Source organism: Solanum pennellii, chromosome 1 (assembly GCF_001406875.1).
Source record: "Solanum pennellii chromosome 1, SPENNV200".
Taxonomy (NCBI): Eukaryota; Viridiplantae; Streptophyta; class Magnoliopsida; order Solanales; family Solanaceae; genus Solanum; species Solanum pennellii.
The window spans coordinates 9514600-9534244 of NC_028637.1; positions in this window are offsets into that span (position 1 = coordinate 9514600).

Consider the following 19645-nt stretch of genomic DNA (forward strand, 5'->3'; position numbering starts at 1 on the left):
CCTTAAATTGATCTACGTTTTAAGATATCTCATATGATAAAAATTATAAGTGACAAAACTAATTTTCTTTGTCATCTTAGATTTTGTTTACATATCAAAAAGGTCTTAAAAGTAGATATTGATACCTTATTGCTAGATATGCAGACCTGTGTAGAGTGATACTTGGTTGACTTTAATAGCGAAGCAGCGCAATGAGACAAAAGAACCTAAAAAACAATTGATTAGAATTTCTTTTTCATAGATCCAGATGTAGATGATTGATTAGAATTCGTTTTTTATAGATCAAGATCTAGATGATTGATCAGATTCCTTTTTCATAGATCCAGATGTAGATGGTGGCCTTAGTACCATTTATGGGTTGAAATCCATCGAATTTGGATTTAAGAAGATGAAAGAATACATTACCTATGTTTTTTGTAAACGATCTTGATGATATGTTAACGATAAAGTTGTTTCATCCTCTAATCTATCATTAAGAGCAGTTCGGTTTTTCCCTCATATAGATTAGCAATATACTTCAGCAGCATACAATTAAGATCATAATCGTCTAGATGAAAGACGAACATTGGCGTAGCTAGATGACTTATAACTTCATAAAGTTCATCGGCGAAGAGGAAGAAGGAATCAGTGCGGAACTAAAGCATTGAATAGTAAAAAGTTAAGGGAAATAAAAAATTTTAGGTCGAACTTCAAAAAGAAGCGTCACAAAAAGGTTTAGTGCCACAAAAATGACATTGGCCCAACCCAACTCGTTATTGGGATAGGGTTCAGGTAATATTTTTTAACTCAACTCTACCTATATTTGATGTCTTTTAATGAGAAACATAAAATCCAAATATTTGTCTGCAATTTTGTGGTATTAGTATTATTTTAAGCTACACAAATTAATATGGTACTTATATGGGGTACATATGAAAACCATGTAACACACACTATTATTGATCCTAATTAAACATTCAAAAAAACAATTTTTCAAATTAAAGTTTCTGTTAGAGTTTTGTTGCAAATATATGTATCTAATGGAGAAAAGATATGTATTTTTGATATATGCAGGTTAAGAGTATACGAATTTGGGGCAGATAAAAAAAAGAGAATAATTCAATGACAAAAAATAAAGAGTAATCCAGGACTGTAAAGTCATTCGAGGACATGGAGTATCCTAAAGCTAAAGTTAATATAAGAAAAAATTTCAAATTATGTCCTAAATTTTATTTGTCTCTCATATTTTATTCCCTTTCTTATATTTAATTCATATTCCATTTTAAATAGAGTGTATTCTTCATTTATTAAAAATCATTATGTCTGAGATTGAAAATCACATATAGTTGAGGTACATGCATTCTTAAACTTGATTTTTTGAAATTATATATAATGGTTATAAAATTGGTGAAATTCTTCTAAAGGATTACACCTTCTATAATGATTTTGGTTTATTTAATTACAAACCTTTTTGAAAATGATGAATCTAAATAAAAAGAGAGACGTTAGATTCATTTTGGCAGAAATTCAACTCCACAGGAGATTAAAAAGGAGACAAAAATTATTGTTCATCTTGTATTGCTAAGTTACTTAGAACAAAAGTTTGAAGAACTTCATAAGAAACAACAAAGTTTAAAGAATATTTGCAAAACTATAAAATTAAACTAGCAGAGAAAATAGAATCAGAAATTGATTAGAAACAACACAAACATATTTTTCTCAAACAAAGAAAATCGAGCCCACAAAATTTATAGTGTCCCTTAAGAAAATTATTTCTCTCAAGTACCCAAGGTTAATAGAATATATCTTTCTAGGATAGAACAATATTACTCACCGGTGTATGGGTACCTAAAATCACAGTGTCAGCGAACCACTCAACAACAGTAAAATACACTTTGAATACCAGATTTTGTAGTAGTAGAAGAAGTCCAGAAAAATTATTAATTTCTAAAATGAGAGGAAATTCCTAATTTTATAGAATACAAAGGGTAGTTTCTCCCCATTCAACTTTACTCTGTTGACCCATTTAACTCAAATACTTGATTAGTTTCAGGTTTGTCAAAAAGTTTTCATGTCTCGTTCTTCCCAATCATCGTTGTTTCACTCGCTTGAATTCTTCAATAGAACTAGGAACTTCAAAGTTTGAACATTCCAGGATAACAAGATCACATATTCTATAAAATACTGGCAAGGTCTAGTACCCCGAACACAAAAATCATCATCGTTCTACTTCCAAGACATTATTGAATCTTCTTAAGTCGGTTCAACACACATCCTTTTGACTTAGAGATATTGCAATCCCAATATGCATCTTTCATCCACATTCACATCTCTAGTGAAAGGAAATAATACAGGGCTAATTAAAGAATTAAAGATCATTCATCTCCAAGACACTCATCATTTCCTCCTTGAATTCTTCATTCAGCCCTATATTATATCCTGTCACTAGTAAATCATCGACATAAAGAGAAATAATAATAATGTTAGAGGCAACTTTCTTGACATAAAAAGTCGATTCACTCAAGCTTTTTTCAAAGTCTAAGTCTAGCAAATAATTATCCATTTAGTTGTACCAAGCTATAGGAGCTCGCTTTAGTCCGTATTGAGGTTTCTTTAACAGATAAACAATATCTTCGTATGGCTGATCAACATATATTTCCTCCCGTAGTAGACCATTGAACAAAGAAAACTTGATGTCCATTTGAAAAATTAATTTTTCTTTGCCAGAATAGCCAAAAGCATATGAAATGTATCCAATTGGGCTACGGGGGCATAAGTTTTATGAAAATCTACTCCCCAAACTTGTGCATAACTTCTCACCACTAATCTAACTTTGTGCATGTTTACCTAACTATCTCGATTAAACTTTTTTTCAAAAAATCCATTAAACTCCAATGACTTTTCTATCTTGGGGTATTTCTAGGAGCGTCCAAGTTTGGGTCTTTTCAATCATCGTCAGCTCCTCCTTCATTGCATATTTCAAATTTTGATCCATTTTTGCTTCCTCATATCCTGCCGCTTCAAAAAAAAGCAACATTGCATCTCTCATAAATATCGTAGAGTGAGTTGGTTTCCCTAATTAGTTGATCATCCACCAAGTCATTATAATCAAGTTATGTATTATTATTTTAACTTGAGACTCCTCATTCCATTCCCATTGATCATCCTCATGGAATTGAACGTCGCTACTTCCCCTAATCTTGTCTGATTGTGGTTGAAATATCCTATAAGCTTTAGAAAATAAGCTATCGCTAATGAAGATTCCCAAATCTTCGTTTTTATCTAGCTTGTCTCTCTTAATCTGTACTACAAAAAATAGACTAATTTGCAAATGTTTATTCAAGGAAATTTTTAAGAAATCCAGTATAAAATCATTTTGTAGTATTTATTTTAACCTATGGGATATAAGTTATTTTGTCACAGTTTTATTGCGCGGGCTTGTGATAACCTCCGCAAATTTCACCAATTTGTGAGGTTTTGTGAACACCCCAATTTATTTTAATTTTTAGCGTTTTTATTGTGGAGGTTTGTGATAACCTCATAAAATTACATCAAATTGTGAAGCTTTTAAAATGCCAAAATTCATAGCCATTTGTTACACTTGAAAAAAATAAGAATTAAATAAAAAAAACATGAAAAACATTAAGTTGTGCATTTAAATTTTATTATTTGACTTTAAAAACATGTTTTGAATATTAGGATGTTTTATTAAGACCTAATTACTATATGGTTAAGATTATTTCTATATGTGAATGTAAAATATATCTTTATCTAAAAATGAAATATAAATTTATTAAAATTTGAAATTCATCTCATTCTATATCAACAAAATATTATATGTGATAAGAATATATGGTTTTGTTGTGATGAAAGAAAATATGAAATAAAAATAATAAACTCAAATCACTTTAATTAAATTACTATATTACATTTTTTACATTTGTTTGATGTGAAATCACTTGTTAAAGTTTTATCATTAAGTTATCAAATATGTTAACTAATTATGTCAATTTGTCATGAATTAAGATTTATGTTGTTTTGTAACTTGAGTATTTTAAGTGTAGTCTATGTTAATAATGGCAAAACTCAAGTTTCCTAATGATGAGAGTTAGTTGGTTTGATGTAAGCATCCCTTAATTCCATCCCAAAGGTTTCGAGTTCGAGTCACCAAGGGAGAAAAAGTGGTAGGATGGGTTGCGAGTTCGAGTCACCAAGGGAGAAAATGGATGGGAGCCCCTAGGGAGGGTAAAAATAACAAAAAAAAAAGGTAAAAACTATTTCAAAAATAATAAATAAGATATTGAGACTATATTGTGTGAGTTATATACCCTTTTAGAGTGTAGTTATTCAAGTTCTAAAATTATATTTACGGGGTTACGAATTACCACAATTTGATTTTAAAAACCAACACAAATTGCAAATTCATTTTGTGGTGGACGTAATGGAGGCTTTATTAAACCAGCATAAATATGTTTGTGGCATATGTAATTGTGGCAGTTTCAAAAATAGCCTCAATTATTTTTATGTGGGTCAAAAACTCCCAAAAATCGATAAAAAACCCTCAACAAAATGATCCTTTTTTGTAGTTTATAAAAACATAGAAATTCAAATATCATGAGTTATTTCAAAACAGGTCTGACACCATACCATGCCTCAAATGGAGTCTTTTTTTCCACTGCCCGCGTAGGCCGTCTTATCAACAAGACGAGATCAGTTTTTGTTGCTTCAGCCCAAAACTTCTTTGGTAGATAGTTCTCCTCCAATAAGCATCTCAAAATCTCCATGATTGTTTTACTTTTTCCGTCACTCATTCCATTTTGCTGTGGAGAATAACAGACAGTAAGTTGGTGCTCAATTCAAGCTGCTTCACAAAAAGAATTGAACATATCTGAGGTATATTCAGTTACATTAACGGACCTGATGCCCTAAATCTTGCAGTCCTGATTTTCTATCCAAGCTTTCAACTTCATAATGATTCCAGCAGCTTCAGACTAAAACTTCATAAAATAAATCCAATACATTCTTGTCAAATCATCAATTAAGATAACATAATACTTGCTGCCATCGAGTGATGGAGTTCTATGTGTACCGCAAAGATCGTTGTGAATGAGTTGCAACTTTTTATAGCTGACCAAGTTAAACTTTTAAGTGGAAGTCAAGTATGTTTGCCAAGTACGGAAGCCTTACAATGTGAGGAGTTCTCCTCCAATTTTGGTAAACCATTTACTATTTTTCTCCTTTGCATAAACAATCAAGCTTTATGAGTGAAGTGCCCCAACTTTTTGTGCAATATTTCTGCTACATTTAGCTGGCTTTGAAAATCTATGTGTTCCTCGTTCGATGGATTCAAGGAAAACCTTTTTCCTTAATTTTAATTCAAATATTTCCTGCCCATTAGAATCATGGATCTGGCATGTTTTATCTTCAAACAATAATTTAAATCCATTTTCTAGGAGTTTCCCAACATGAAATAAACTCTGATCAATTTCAGAAACAAATAAAACTTCATATATATGTTTTGTACCTTTGTAACTTTCCATTGCTACGGTCCCTTTTCTTTGCTATGGAAGGTATTCTACATTTCTAATCCTTACTTGATTTAGTTGATCTATCAAGTTCTCTTAAAAGTTTTTCATCACAGGTAATATGGTTCGTAAAACCATTTTCAACAAGTCAAGTTTCAGAATATTTGCCTACGAAAGAGATGGCCACAAATAGTTGAGCTTCTTCTTGTTGTTCTATAGTATGTGCATCATTTGGTTGTTGTAACACCTTCTCTTTGCAGATAATCAACATGACCGAGCTTGTGCAACTTTCTACATTTCATATCAGATTTCCTCCAATACTTGAAGTGTGGATGATTTCTCCTCCCACAATGTTGGTATGGAGGATATTTTCCTTCTCTGTTGTTCTTAGTTGCAGAAACACATTTGTCGCTGTTTTGTCTTCGTAATTTCCACGATTTTCTTTCTTTCCTTTCCTTTGTTTCCATTGGCACTTGAACCGAGATAAAACTTGTCTTGTAAGGCTCCCTCAATGGATCCCTCATGCCTAATCATTCTTTGTTTTTCTTGTGCCTGCAGTGCACTCAATTACTGTTCCAAGCTAAGTTTTGACATATCTTTATTATTTTCCAATGAAGGAATAATTGCCTCATATCTCTCTGGTAAAGTTACAAGTATATTCTAAACTATTCTATTATAAGTAAGTTCATTTCCAACTATCCTTACCTTATTGGAAATACCAAGCAGCTTATCAAAATAATTCTTATGATTATTTCCAATGATATTAATCACTCGAACAATAAGATGAATTGAAATATGAAGAATAACTTGTAGTGAACTTTAAGTTAATTAAATAAGTAGAGGGGCAATATAACTAACACAAAACATGGACTACTAAAAGACTGCTAATATTCCTATTGAATAGGAACAATTATAACTAGTTAATATTATAATGATTAAGTGAAAACTAATCTCCTATTAATCAACTGAATCAATGAGACAATCAAAGCTGATCCTGAAACCCGTAACAACAAAAACATTCTCTATTTGAAAGTTGGTACATGAGTATAACACAATGAACAAACACTTTAAGATGTGTTATTGATAGTCTTATGGAATTCCAAGATACAAATGATGTGTAAAGCCTAATCTAGAGCCTAACATGAGTGTCTAAAGGTTGTGTCACTGTTTTAAGGTAAAAAATGGTGTATATAAATCATTTAGGATGTTTATGAATCAAAACATCAAGGAACATTCATGACATCTGGAAACTAGTTCAATGAGGTGCTAGCGTGACTTAGCCTATTTGACTAAATTTTAGGAGTCGGAAAATGAAGAATTATGGGTGAAGGGTGTCTAACACTTATTAGAGTTAGTTTATAGTCGAAACTTCTGGTTACGACTCCCCAAGGACCAACAAAGGACCGTTGAGGAGGACCCTTGCAATTTGGCAAAAAGCTGCAAAAAGCAATGTCCACAAACAAGTGAAAACCAATCGATGGGGAATCGCTGGGTCACTTAGACAAATCCATGGGATTCAAGTTTTGAAAAGTCTCTAAACAAAACAACGGACAAACAGGACGGTTTGTCCCTTGCACGTCGTTTGATAAATGGACCATAGACGTGGTCTCGTCTATGGACTCCAATGTTTTGCTGCACGTTTTAAGGTAAGTCAAATTAATTAATAAGGTGGTTAAATTAATTATTTATGGGTTAAGTGAGGTTTAATTAAGTTTTTTAATGACATATACAAAGAACCTAACCTAATTAAACTAACCTAATGCTCGTAATTTCCCAAACCCATATTGCTCCTCCTTATGTTTTTTCTCTATCCAAAGTAGAAGAACACCATAGAAGTCAAGGTCAAGAGGTTTATACGGCTACTAAAGGTAAGTTTTATCCATAAGAAATCATCAATCAACAAGGTATGGTGTTTCTTTCACGTTTGGGATTTCTTTCCCCAAAGGGTTTCTTCAAGATGATTTCAGAAAGATAAAATTCAAGTGGATTTTCTTCCAATACAAAATTGATCCTGTGAATTTCTTTGTTTATAATTTATTTGGATATTATGAGTATATTTCAATATATTATAACTCAAATATGTCATTTCTTGATGTATTGGTGTCAATTGTAGAAGATGACGTATTCCCCTTAACCCTAAGTGGTGATTTTGAATTGAATTGTATAGTATTGACTTAATTGGTTTGGTTACTATGTGAATTACTATCCTATGTTGTTATTATGCTAATTATGAGTAGATTCTGATATATTTTAATCGAAATATGCTATTTCTTGAGTAATTGACCTAGGTTGTGAAGTAGGTTATGAATTTGATCTAAGTCTCTAATTCTAGGCTATGAACTAGTGATGGATTGTTGTATAATGATTCAATTAGCCTTGTTTTATGTTGGTAACTATTATGTGGTTCTATTATACCATTGTTGGATTAATTTTGAGGTTGATGTTAAGATCTTGATGATGCCACTGTGAAGGAGATTGAGTGAGTTATGATCTCTGTTCTTTACTTCAATTGTGATTACTTGTGATTAAGTGATGATGTTGTATTGAAATATACCTTATATTAATATTGATAGGTTTGGTATGATGTTGAATTGAAATGTCTTGAACTATAGATTTTGAGTTGTTGGATAAGATGTAAATGTTATAAGGATGGTGATAACTTACCAATGTGCCTTATTATGATATGACTATGTATATGTGCTAACTTCACTTGTATGAATTGTGATGAAAGGACATTACTCATGCAATTCTGATTGAGCTATGATGATGATTAATATAAAAGGTCTAGACCCTATGACATACATTAAGCTATGATGATTAATAAAGCCATTAAAGACATTTCAAAAGGGACTCTGGCTTAGCACCGAGTGAACTAGAGTGAGGAGTGTCTCTTCCGACATAGGGAAGGTAGGATCGCTAATGTACTCATGAGATTGGAGACTGTAATGCATGTATCATAAAGAAGGTTCCAACTATATCTCCTAGTTCTTGAACTATGTTGCCCCCATAGGAATACTAGCTAGTGAATCCACTTAGATGCTATGTTCATGTTTTGGTACTACCTTGGCAAGTAGTCCGCCTTCCTTTGGTGTAGGTTCCATGACATCGGATTTTACATTTCTCATGTGGTCTATGTCTATTAAGGAAAAATGTTCCAAAAAAGGTAAAATTAATAAAGGAATGAACTCTAACTAGGCTGACCTAAGGGGTTCAACTTAGTCTAGGTAGGGTTATGAGACTCTACCTAAATATTGCACTAGTTATCCTTGAGGGAAGTCTTATGAGGATGTTCTTATATATGTTTACGCTTATAATGGTATATGATATGTATATGATTATCTTGCATATTGGTGATATTATATGAGGATTGTTTTCACTTATGAGTGTGTGTTTGGTCTCTATTGCTGAAGTATGAAATATGTACTATAAATGATATGCAATGAGAAGTTGTACATTTGTTATGGTTCTTGTTGGGTTTACTTAAATGTTAAAGGTTATGGGGCCTTGTTAAGTCATTGTACTAGTTTACTTTATGCGGGTTCATGAATAATGGTCTAATTTTTTTTATGTTGTAATAAACTCTTATTCATGCTTGTTGATGTCATAACTTCATGATAGATTTGTCTTGATTATGTGCTCAAATGTGTTGATATGCATGTTGGCTTAACTATACTTAGTATGGTTGGTCTTGTGATGTGCATGGTCTTGACTTAACGTACATGTCTTATTGATTGGTTTGGTTTTCTTGAATCAGCATAAGACTTTTCAAAGTAAAGTGCATGCTTTAATGAAATGTCCTTTTCCAGAATGATTTTATGATGTTTATGCATATGGTATCATACTTAGTAAAAGTGGTGTACTAACCCTATTTTATCCCTTTTCCCTAGCATCTTAGGTTCCAGCCGTTTAAGGGATTTTGAGAAGAATTTGAAGGAAGACTTGGAATTCTCACTCATCCAAGTTGGGTAGCTCCACACTTTCCGATGGCAATGCCACAATCAAGCTTTTGATGTTTTTCTAGTTACAAGACTTCTAGTTCTTTCCTTTTCATTTGAGTACTAAACATTGTATAGCCTATATGTGTCTTTATTACATTGATGTGGATATGACCAATTGATATGCTCTTGTTTTAGATGGTTATAAGCTGAGATATCAGTTTAAGACTATGTTATGTATCTTATATATCTATGTTCAATAAAAGAAGAAGACTATGTAATCTTCTTACACAAAGAGTCTATGTATACTCGATATAAATATATTATGTGTATGCGAGAGGTCTATGTGAACCTCAGGATAGATATAGAAAAGTTTAAAATTTCCGCATTTTGTCCTATGAATGTAATGATATAAGATAAGAGGCTAGTCTCAGTCCTCATTGAGGAAAACAACGCCGGTTACGTCTAGGGGGTGCTCCCCAGATGTGAGAATGCGGACAAGGGACCTAGGACCATAAGTGATACCTGGTTAACCGTGATGGCATGTCATTAGCGTACTATGATAACAACACCAATGTGGAAACTTAAATAGACTTTGCGGAAGCTAAATATCATAGAAGTTATAATAATGGAGAATATGCATATACTAAACTGAATATATGAGAAAGTGAGAGTTTAGTACAAGAGAATATTAAACTCAAATACTAAGATGAATCTAACTACCAATATACTAGAAATGTTGGGGCATGCACCAACTAGATCTAGCAAAAAAGAAACTAATATACTAAGAGCAATAAAGATAAACATGTGTGTAGTCCTGAAAGAATGAGGGCTCACCCCTAATGTGTTTTGAAAGAAGATCGGGAATCGATCTATGTGTGAGCTGAATGTTGAGGACCTGAACCTACATAACTAGAAAATCTAGCACAATATATTCTTTAGTACTTGAAGGGTATTGAGCATGAGGGATAAAGTAAAGCTGAAATAAACATATAACCTACTATACCTAAATTGCCAATGCTATAGAGTCTGAGTGAAATGTGGGAGCTACTAATAACCGATAATAAAACAACATGATCTAAATGTGTAGTCCGATGTATACACTACATCGAGAGGACTCTATATACCCGGCTAAAGGTATAGAGGCATGATGGAATGATAATTAAAATGTTGCCTACAATGGGACTTACAACCTATGTGGCTAGTAGTTTTGGGACCATTTTGGGTACGCCGATCCCTAGTCTAACTCAAGTATTATACTACTCCTGATATCGTTCAGTGATTAACTGACCATGACTATTCTACTGAGGCATGTATATTTTAAATAACTTAATTAACTAAAATGTCTGACCTACGATGTGTAATTCGAGAACTAAAAGAGTATATATATAGGGTTGTGAAATTCATGCAATACACTGAACAATAACATAAAATATTATTTGCATAATTCGAACAACTAAAACCCCAACAATCCTAACATTTAGCAACCGTAGGCTCAGACGGTATTAAGGGAAACAAGAATATGACTGAAAAACTAAGGACTCAATTTGTAAAAGGGGTCTACTAGTGAAATCGCATATACATAGTAATGAATTCCATGGAGAAATCTTTCTATTTCGGGCTGAAACAAATGAAAACTTGTTGTGTTCTTAGAGCTAAGGTTGGTCAACTCTTTCTCCTTTCATGATTTTTGTTTTCAAAGTTTTGAAATTTAGGGTTAAAACAATGAGGTTTAAAATTCTAACTAAGATGGAAAAGTATGAAATACCCTTACATAAAAACATGACCAGCTGACCAAGACACCTTTATGGACAGTGAAAGGCAACCGTAAATCACGCAGTCGGACGTGATCTTCATTGAACTGAAATTCTGAGAGTCTAAGATCACGGGCACTCCCACAATCCGTATGAAGGACCACTTACAATGATAGTTTATGTGGTCTTCACTTGGGCTGTGGGTATGGTTGGGGGCTGTCTATGGGGCTCACTAGTCCAATCATCACGGACGCAACTACAACTCGTGAAGGTCCTCGTGGTCGTCACTTAGGATTGGGTGTTTGAGGTCTAGGTTTGGAGAGGCTAGTGCCTCACTCTTCACGGATGCCTCTACGGTTCGTTGTCAGGACCACGGCCTGTGAAGGTGCCCTTGGTCTGACCTCTGGAACTGGTGGAGTCCAAATGAGGACACGGGTAGGTCAACGGATGGTAGACCCTCTCACGAGATGTGAACCCTGTCTTGTTTCACTACTTTAGGTAGTTTTCTGCATTTTTTTATAGGTCTGCTTTTTTGAGATGTTACAATTATAACACAATGAACAAAACACATTTAGATGTCCTTTTATTGTTTTTATTCAACTCCAGGCTTCAACTGGTCTCAATCCATCCCGAACCTTTGGTATTTGTGTATTTTGGAAGTACCGGTGTGTTTACCACCATCTGCCTTAAATAGACTTTGGAAACTTTTTCTTTTTAGAGCTCAGTTCTTCTTGTTCCTTTGTAGATATTTTTTAGCATATATTAGATGAACTACTCTTTGTGCACTAACATAAGTAAACATGTGATTATATTTGACTAAATAGCTACTATTCGTTCTTCATGTGAGTCAAATTTTGCTCTTGCCTTCACTTCTTTGAACTATAAAACCTTCGGCTTCTGCTACATAAATGTAACACTTTGGGAATGTAAACAACAACTGGAAGTTGAAAAGTTGTAGAAATTTTTTGGTGCACTCATTCTACAAGCCCTTGTACGGACCTAATAAGATTTTACGGGCCGTATGAGCAAGTCGTTTTGACTGGAGTTTAGGAAATTGTTATGTCTTAGATTAGATTCCATGATCCAGGAGTATGGCTCATGGATGGGTCTATGGGTCATGCATAAGGCTCGGTTAATAGATATCACACATGATAAAATTTTGGCATTTTAAATTCTACTTATGGCTTGTACGGGTCATACAAGAAACTGCAGATCTTAGATTTCTATTAGTAGTTGATCTTTAGAAAGTTGAATCTCCAATTATTTGATTACGACTTGTAGTACGGCCCATCAAAGAATGTATGGACCATACTTGGCCAACGTGGTTTGTAAGCCTAAGGATCCTAGCCTTTGGTGAAGGGGTTTCAAGCATCTTCTTAAAGTTTTTTCAAAAACTTTGTTCTTCCAGGTATGTAGGTCTATTCATAGTGCTTGGATTAAGTAGGTCCTCACACCTACAACTAAATTTAGTTAGTAAAGAGAAAAATCTAGGGTTCTACCCAAAGTTCCATGAATTCTGAATTTGGCTTGTGTTTCTTATTCTGATTATGATTTCTTAATTACATATACTATAATACTTTATACATATTGATTCTTGTGTCACTACTAGAAATTTGACTTATAGCAACACTTATGTTGCCACAATTATTTAATCGTAGCAATAGCTCACCTATTACAACAATTATAACCGTGGCCACATATTCTTGAATCTAATAGAACAATTATTTAAGTGAATTGTGGCATCATCCCTATAACCGTTCCTATAGAGATTCTATGGCTACAAATTCATAACTGTTGCAATAGCGAACTCTATGAAGATGGTTAGCGAAATCTATGGCAACAGTTGTTTTAGGAAAAAATATTATCTCTCATTAAAAAAACTAAAAACAATATATTTCCCTCCAAATATAAACATATTTCCCTCGTCTACTGATCTCAGCGAACTAAAAGAAAAAAAACCCCTAAATCTACTCTCAGCGAAATGGCGAGGAACGACGAAGGGGATGACTGAAGCTCTTGGACAGCGAAGTTTTTAGCGAGCTTTTGGTGTGGAAAACAAGAGGGAACGATTTCTAAGCTCTTGGACAGCGAAGCTTTTTGTGTGGAGAACAGGCTCTTGAACAGGAAGCTTTTGGTGAAGCTCGGTTGTTCTCTTGGACAGCTAGGGTCGACTACAATTCTTCCATATAAAGGTGAGTAATGTTTAAGTTTTCTATGTTGGTTCATGATTTGTAAGTCTCCATAGGATTATTTGTAAAAAATCTCAAAGAGTAAACAATGGGTTACCTTAAATCTGTGTTTTTTTGTTCTAATCTAGGTAGTGTATAAACATCCCTTGATTAAATTTGTGATGCATACTGAAACAGGAAAAGAATACACTTCTAAATTTAAGTGACAGTTTAGTAATTTTGGGTTAAACTTGCAGAGGATTCAAGGTTAAACTGTAGAACTGTAGAAGAATCCATAAAAAATCTTTTTGTGTTCTCGTCTCAGTGTCGCTGCCCCGAAAAGATAATCCTTTAGACCTCAACTTGTTTTAGCCGGAATTCGATTTTTATAATGTGAAGCTTACTATCACCTTTTTTTCTCCTTTGTTTGAATGTTTCTTTTCTTCTTTGATTTACTGTTGGTGCCTAGGGATGGATAGTTTAGCTTCAAATTGAGTGTGTCTTAGTAGTTTGAGGTATTAGCAATGCTCTTGTGTTTATTGTTGTTTTGTTAGCTAGTGATATGGCTTCAATCACTGGTTGGTTCCTTTGAATGATTTTAGTCAAGTATGTTTAGGAGTTATCTATCGACTTTATTTTAAGTTTGGTTAGCATAGTTTCTAGTTGTCTAGTTGCTTTACTGTTCCTCTATTTAAGCTTGTGTGCTTGCTTACTCTTACTTATCGGCTTAATTTGAGTAGTTATTTTTCTCATGTTCGTTTGTGATATGTAGAGCTTAGTCTTTCATCTTTAACAAAATTCGATGAGTTTAAATCGCATAGAAGAGGGAGGTTGCGACTATGCACCTAGTTCTTTTAATTTTCTTGCTCATCTCATTAATTCTTTAAATCTGCCCTTATTGCTTTGAAATCTGTTTTAGCATGCCTTTAGTCATTTATGTGTATAAAGTTTCTTAAATGGTGAAATCTTCTAATAACTTGTCAATTGGGTTATACTATTAATGCTGTCAATTTTTGATGTTGAATTGGTGTGAAGGTTTGAGATTTGATTAATCTAAAAGGTTGAAAGGTTAAGTTCTGCCGAGATTTCTTGTACTCATGAAATTATTGGCTTTAATTTGTTGTTCATGTCATGTAGGATATATATTCAACGGATTTTGGAGATAAAAGTTGGATGATTCTCCGAAGATCCACCATTGAATATATTCATGGAGTTAATGATTTTCTTGATAAAGCATTTGAACGAGCTTCGCAAGGAAATGTAATATTGTGTCCTTGTAAGAAGTGCTTTAATCGTAATTGGAATTGTCGAAATATGGTACAGGATCATTTGAGTTGTCATGGATTTGTTCATGGATACACCAAATAGGTTTTTCATGGAGAAGGATATTCCTCAAGAAATACGCCACTTCCAACCTAAGAAGAAGAAAGTTCTAACATGCATGACGACATTGATAGGTTACTTCATGATACTTTTAGAAATGTAGAAGATGATCAGAGGCATGAAGGAGTGAGAGAGGGTCCACCTGAAGATGCAAACAGATTTTTTAAATTAGTGGAGGAAGGGAAAGAAGAGTTGTATCCGGAGTGTAAGAATTTTTTTAAGTTGAGTTTTACCATCCGGCTATACTTGTTTAAATGCATTCACAAGTTGACTAATGTGGCCTTTTAAGATTTGTTGGACTTGATTAGAAGGCATTTCCATTTGCTCAGATACCCGACTCGTTTTACAAGACAAAAAAGGTCATAAAAGAGTTGGGTCTTTATTATGAGAAAACAGATGCTTGCACTAATGATTGCATGTTATTTTGGAATGACAATGCAAAGTTAGATAATTGCTCTGCGTTTGGAGCTTCAAGATGGAAGAGTGTTCGTAATGACTGAAATAATAATTTTATGAAAATCCCAGTGAAGGTTTTAAGGTACTTTCCTCTAAAGCCTAGGCTTCAGAGGATATTCATGTGTTCTGAAACATCAATAACTATGACATGGCATGATACTAAACAACTTAGAGATGGAAATTTAAGACATCCTGCAGATGGTGAAGCTTGGAAGGATTTTGATTCATTGCATCCTGACTTTGCTAATGATGCTCGTAATGTTAGATTGGGTTTTTGAAGTGATGGTTTCAATCCATTCAGAACTATGAGCATTTCCCATGGCACATGGCCAGTTATGTTGATAAACTATAATCTATCACCATGGACTTGCATGAAGTCGAAGAATATTATGTTGTCAATGATTATTCCAGGTCCATCGTCTCCGGGAAATGATATAGATGTATACTTTCAACCACTGATTGCGCACTTGAAGGAACTATGGGAAGTGGGAGTTAAAACATATGATGTTGTAACTAATCAAACATTTCTAATGCATGCACCTTTATTGTGGACAATAAGTGATTTTCCAGCTCTAGTAATGCTTTCTGGATGGAGAACCAAGGGGAGATTGGCATGCCCCACTTGTATCCATAATACTTGTTCCTAATATCTCAAACATAGTCGTAAGATGTGTTACTTGGGTCATCGGGCATTTTTACCTCCTGATCATCCATTTAGAAGAGATAAAAAATCATATAATGGTAAAGAGGAGCATGAAGTTGCACCTACTCTATTATCAGGTGCACAAATTCTTGAAGAGCTTCGTGAATTCAATAATGTATTTGGAAAGAACAAAAAGAAAAGAAAATGAAATAATAATGGTCCATGGAAAAAATCCATTTTTTTGAGTTGCCGTATTGGGCAACAAACAAATTGAGGCACAATCTTGATGTGATGCACATAGAGAAGAATATTTGTGACAGTGTGCTTGGGACTTTATTGGATATACTTGGAAAGTCCAAAGATCATATAAATTCTCGCTATGACTTGTATGAAATGGGGATACATAAAGAGCTTCAACCTCTAAAAGATTGTGATACAGGAAATATCCATCTAGCGAAAGCTTGTTTCTCTATGACACCAGATGAGAAAAAGTTATTTTGCACCGTCTTAAAAGATGCCAAATTACAAAAAGGGTGTGCTTCTAATATATCAAGTCGTGTTCAAATTGAGAGATGAAAGTATCAGGATATAAAAGTCACGATGCTCATTTTATAATGCATTACTTAATCCAGGTTGCAGTCAGAAAAGTGTTATCCAAGAATGTAGCTATGGTCTTGATTAGGTTGGGGAATTTTTTTAGAGCCATATGTAGCAAGGTTATTAGAAAAAGCAATCTTGAAAATATGAAAGTAGAAATCATAGATATTGAATGTGAGCTTGAAATGATTTTTCCTCCATCTTTTTTTGATATAATGACACATTTGCCTATCCATCTTGTAGATGAAATTAAGCTTGGAGGCCCAACTCATTTGCCTTGGATGTATTCTACAGAAAGAACTATGCGTGACTTCAAGGGGCTTGTTCGTAATCGAAAAAATCATGAAGGATCAATAGTAGAAGGTGTTTTAGCTGTAGAATATTTGAACATTATTTCCATATACCTACCGAATACGGTGAAGACAAAATTAAGTATGTGTGAAACAGAGGATGATGAGAACATTCAAACAGAGGAAGGTGGTATTTCACCTTTATTTCCTAAGACAGGTCATCCAATTGGAAGTGCGAATATAAGGAAAGGCAAGATTATTAATATGGAGCAGAGGCATTTATGAAGTAAGATAAAAGATTCATTTATGATAATGCATTTCAAATTTCATTTCATTTACAAATACACTTTGATTAAATTACATTACATGCTTACAGGAAACAGAAGGCTTAACTGATAATCTTACTAGAGGCAATGCATGGGTAAAAGCACATGTCCATAGTAGAGAATTTGGTGATTGGTTTAGGTAAAAAGTTACAAATATTGAAGTGTCCAATCATTTAAAATGGCTAGCTAAGGGCCTAACTTTGTTGCAACAAGATATACTGGATATTTCATTAATGAATATCGATTTCGTACGAAAACTCGGGATGCCCCTTGCAAAACTCAGAATAGTGGAGTGATTTTGTCAGCCACAACGGATAGTTTTGCTAGTGCGAGGGACCAAAATCATGTTGATTGAATGGTTCTCTATTATGGAATTATTCAGATATCATTGAGATTGATTATTGTGGTTGCTTTAGTGTTGTACTTTTTAATTGTGATTGGTTTCATAATGATGTCGATGAATATGGATTGACTCGGGTATATTTCATCAAAAGATGTAGTACAAATGATCCTTTTGAACTAGCATCTCAGTGCATCAAGTTTTTTATGTGGAAGACTCGGTTGAGAAAAATGTTTATTATGCAAGAAATAAAGTCCTTGTGGATTTGTATGATTTGGAGGAAGAGAATTATCCTAATATTGAAGAAACATTTTGGAGAGAGCCTAATGATGATATTGGTCCATAAGAAAGAGTACTTGATGTAGATGTTAGATGGTCGAGAGAAGATCTTCCTGTTGATATCATCGATGCTCCTTACATTGCACAACATTCAGAAGATGAAGCTATAGAAACATCGGAAGAGGAGGAGGATAACTTTGATGATACTGATTGGGATTGGATGGAAGTTGATGATTGACAAGGATCTTGTGGACTTTTTCGAATACATTCTTTTTTTACATGTTTTATGTTTGTTTCTCAAGTGCAATTTCAACATTGTAGTGGACCAGCAAATCACCAGGTTCTTATCTCTTTATTAAGGTCCAAATCTCCAGGTTCGTATCTCGTTTTTATGATTCTTGTAATATTTCTTCGCTAATACTTTTCTTCACATCTATGGAGTTTAAAAAATAACTTCATCTCCTTGTATGACCTTGGTGATTGATCTGTTTAAGTATTGCAGGTGTACACTGCCATACATTTTAAATTTTCAAGTTCTATTTTCACACAGGTTTGAATAGTCATAACTATGACTCAAGAAGATTCTTCAAAAAGAACCAAAAAAGCCAAAAAGAAGACATTTGCAAAACCGGGATCCTTATCATTCATGGCAAATAAGAAACAGCGGTTATTGACAACAAATGAGATTGTTGAATAAACCGAGTGTGAGAAAGGACATCTGCTCAAATTAATTGGAGCACAACAATCTGTAGCACCACAATCTGAAGCAAAAAGACAATCTGTCGAGGAGCAGCCTATTGAGGAATTGCCTTTTGAACAGCAGCCTGTCGCGGAGCTGCCTCTTGAGCAGCTTGTCGAGGAGCTGCCTCTTCAGCAGCATGTGCAAATGAATTCTTTCACTCCTCAAACAAATGATCAACCTGAAGAACACGGTAATATATAAGCTTACAAACCTATTAAAAATGTATCCATAATTTTTAATTATATTTTTTGTATTTTCTTATAGCTGAAGATGTTTTCAGTCCAAATAAAAGAGGTAGAACGCAAATGCATGATGTTCATGCCCGAAAAGAGAGTAAGTTGATCATATTGAAGAGTCAATATCAACCTATTGGTCCTACTGATGATGTTGTCATAGAGGTAAGTAGCTTCCTACGAACATTGGCTAGAAATGCGACTCTTTGCCCAATTGATATAATGGATTGGAGGAACATGGACACTAAAAAGGATTTATGGGATATTACCAAGGTATGTAGTTTACAATAATTAATTATTTTTAAAAGTATATTACATCTATTGGCTAAGTGAATGACATAATATTATAGGAGAAATACATTATTCCTGAAGCTGCGTACAATTGGACTATGGTAACAATTCGATATGCTTGGAGAAGACATAGAAGTGATTTTAAGATGAATTATTATGATCCATATGACACTGATGCAGTTCGAATGGCAAAAAATCCTTGTCATATTCAAGAATGTCAATTTAGAGAGCTTCTCAAATATTGGAAATCTGGAAAATTCAAGGTAAAAGTGTAATTCAAAATCTCAATTTTTTCTGAATAAGTAGCATTTGTATTATACCTCCTGTTTTTTGCTCCCTTTCCAGCTTCTTCCCACCTAGTGACCCCTGACACTTCAAAGCTATTAAATAAAATAGTACCTCTGTTTCCAGTAGCATCTTTGTGGCTAGTATGTTTGGATATTTCATCTAATATAGCTGATCTTCTCCTTCATCTTCTCCAACAAATAAGTTGTCAAAAGAAAATGACTTGTGTAACAATAAAGAAGATGAAAAAATGGTCGTTTACATGTGCATTTTGTAACTGAAATAAAGAAGATGATGGAACTATTACAAGTTCTCTTCTCTGCGCAGAAACACACATTAACAAACAGTTCTTACCTAGATGATTTGTGGCAAATTGCAGTTTTATGTTGTCTGAAACAAATGCAGAAAATGCAGTTCTT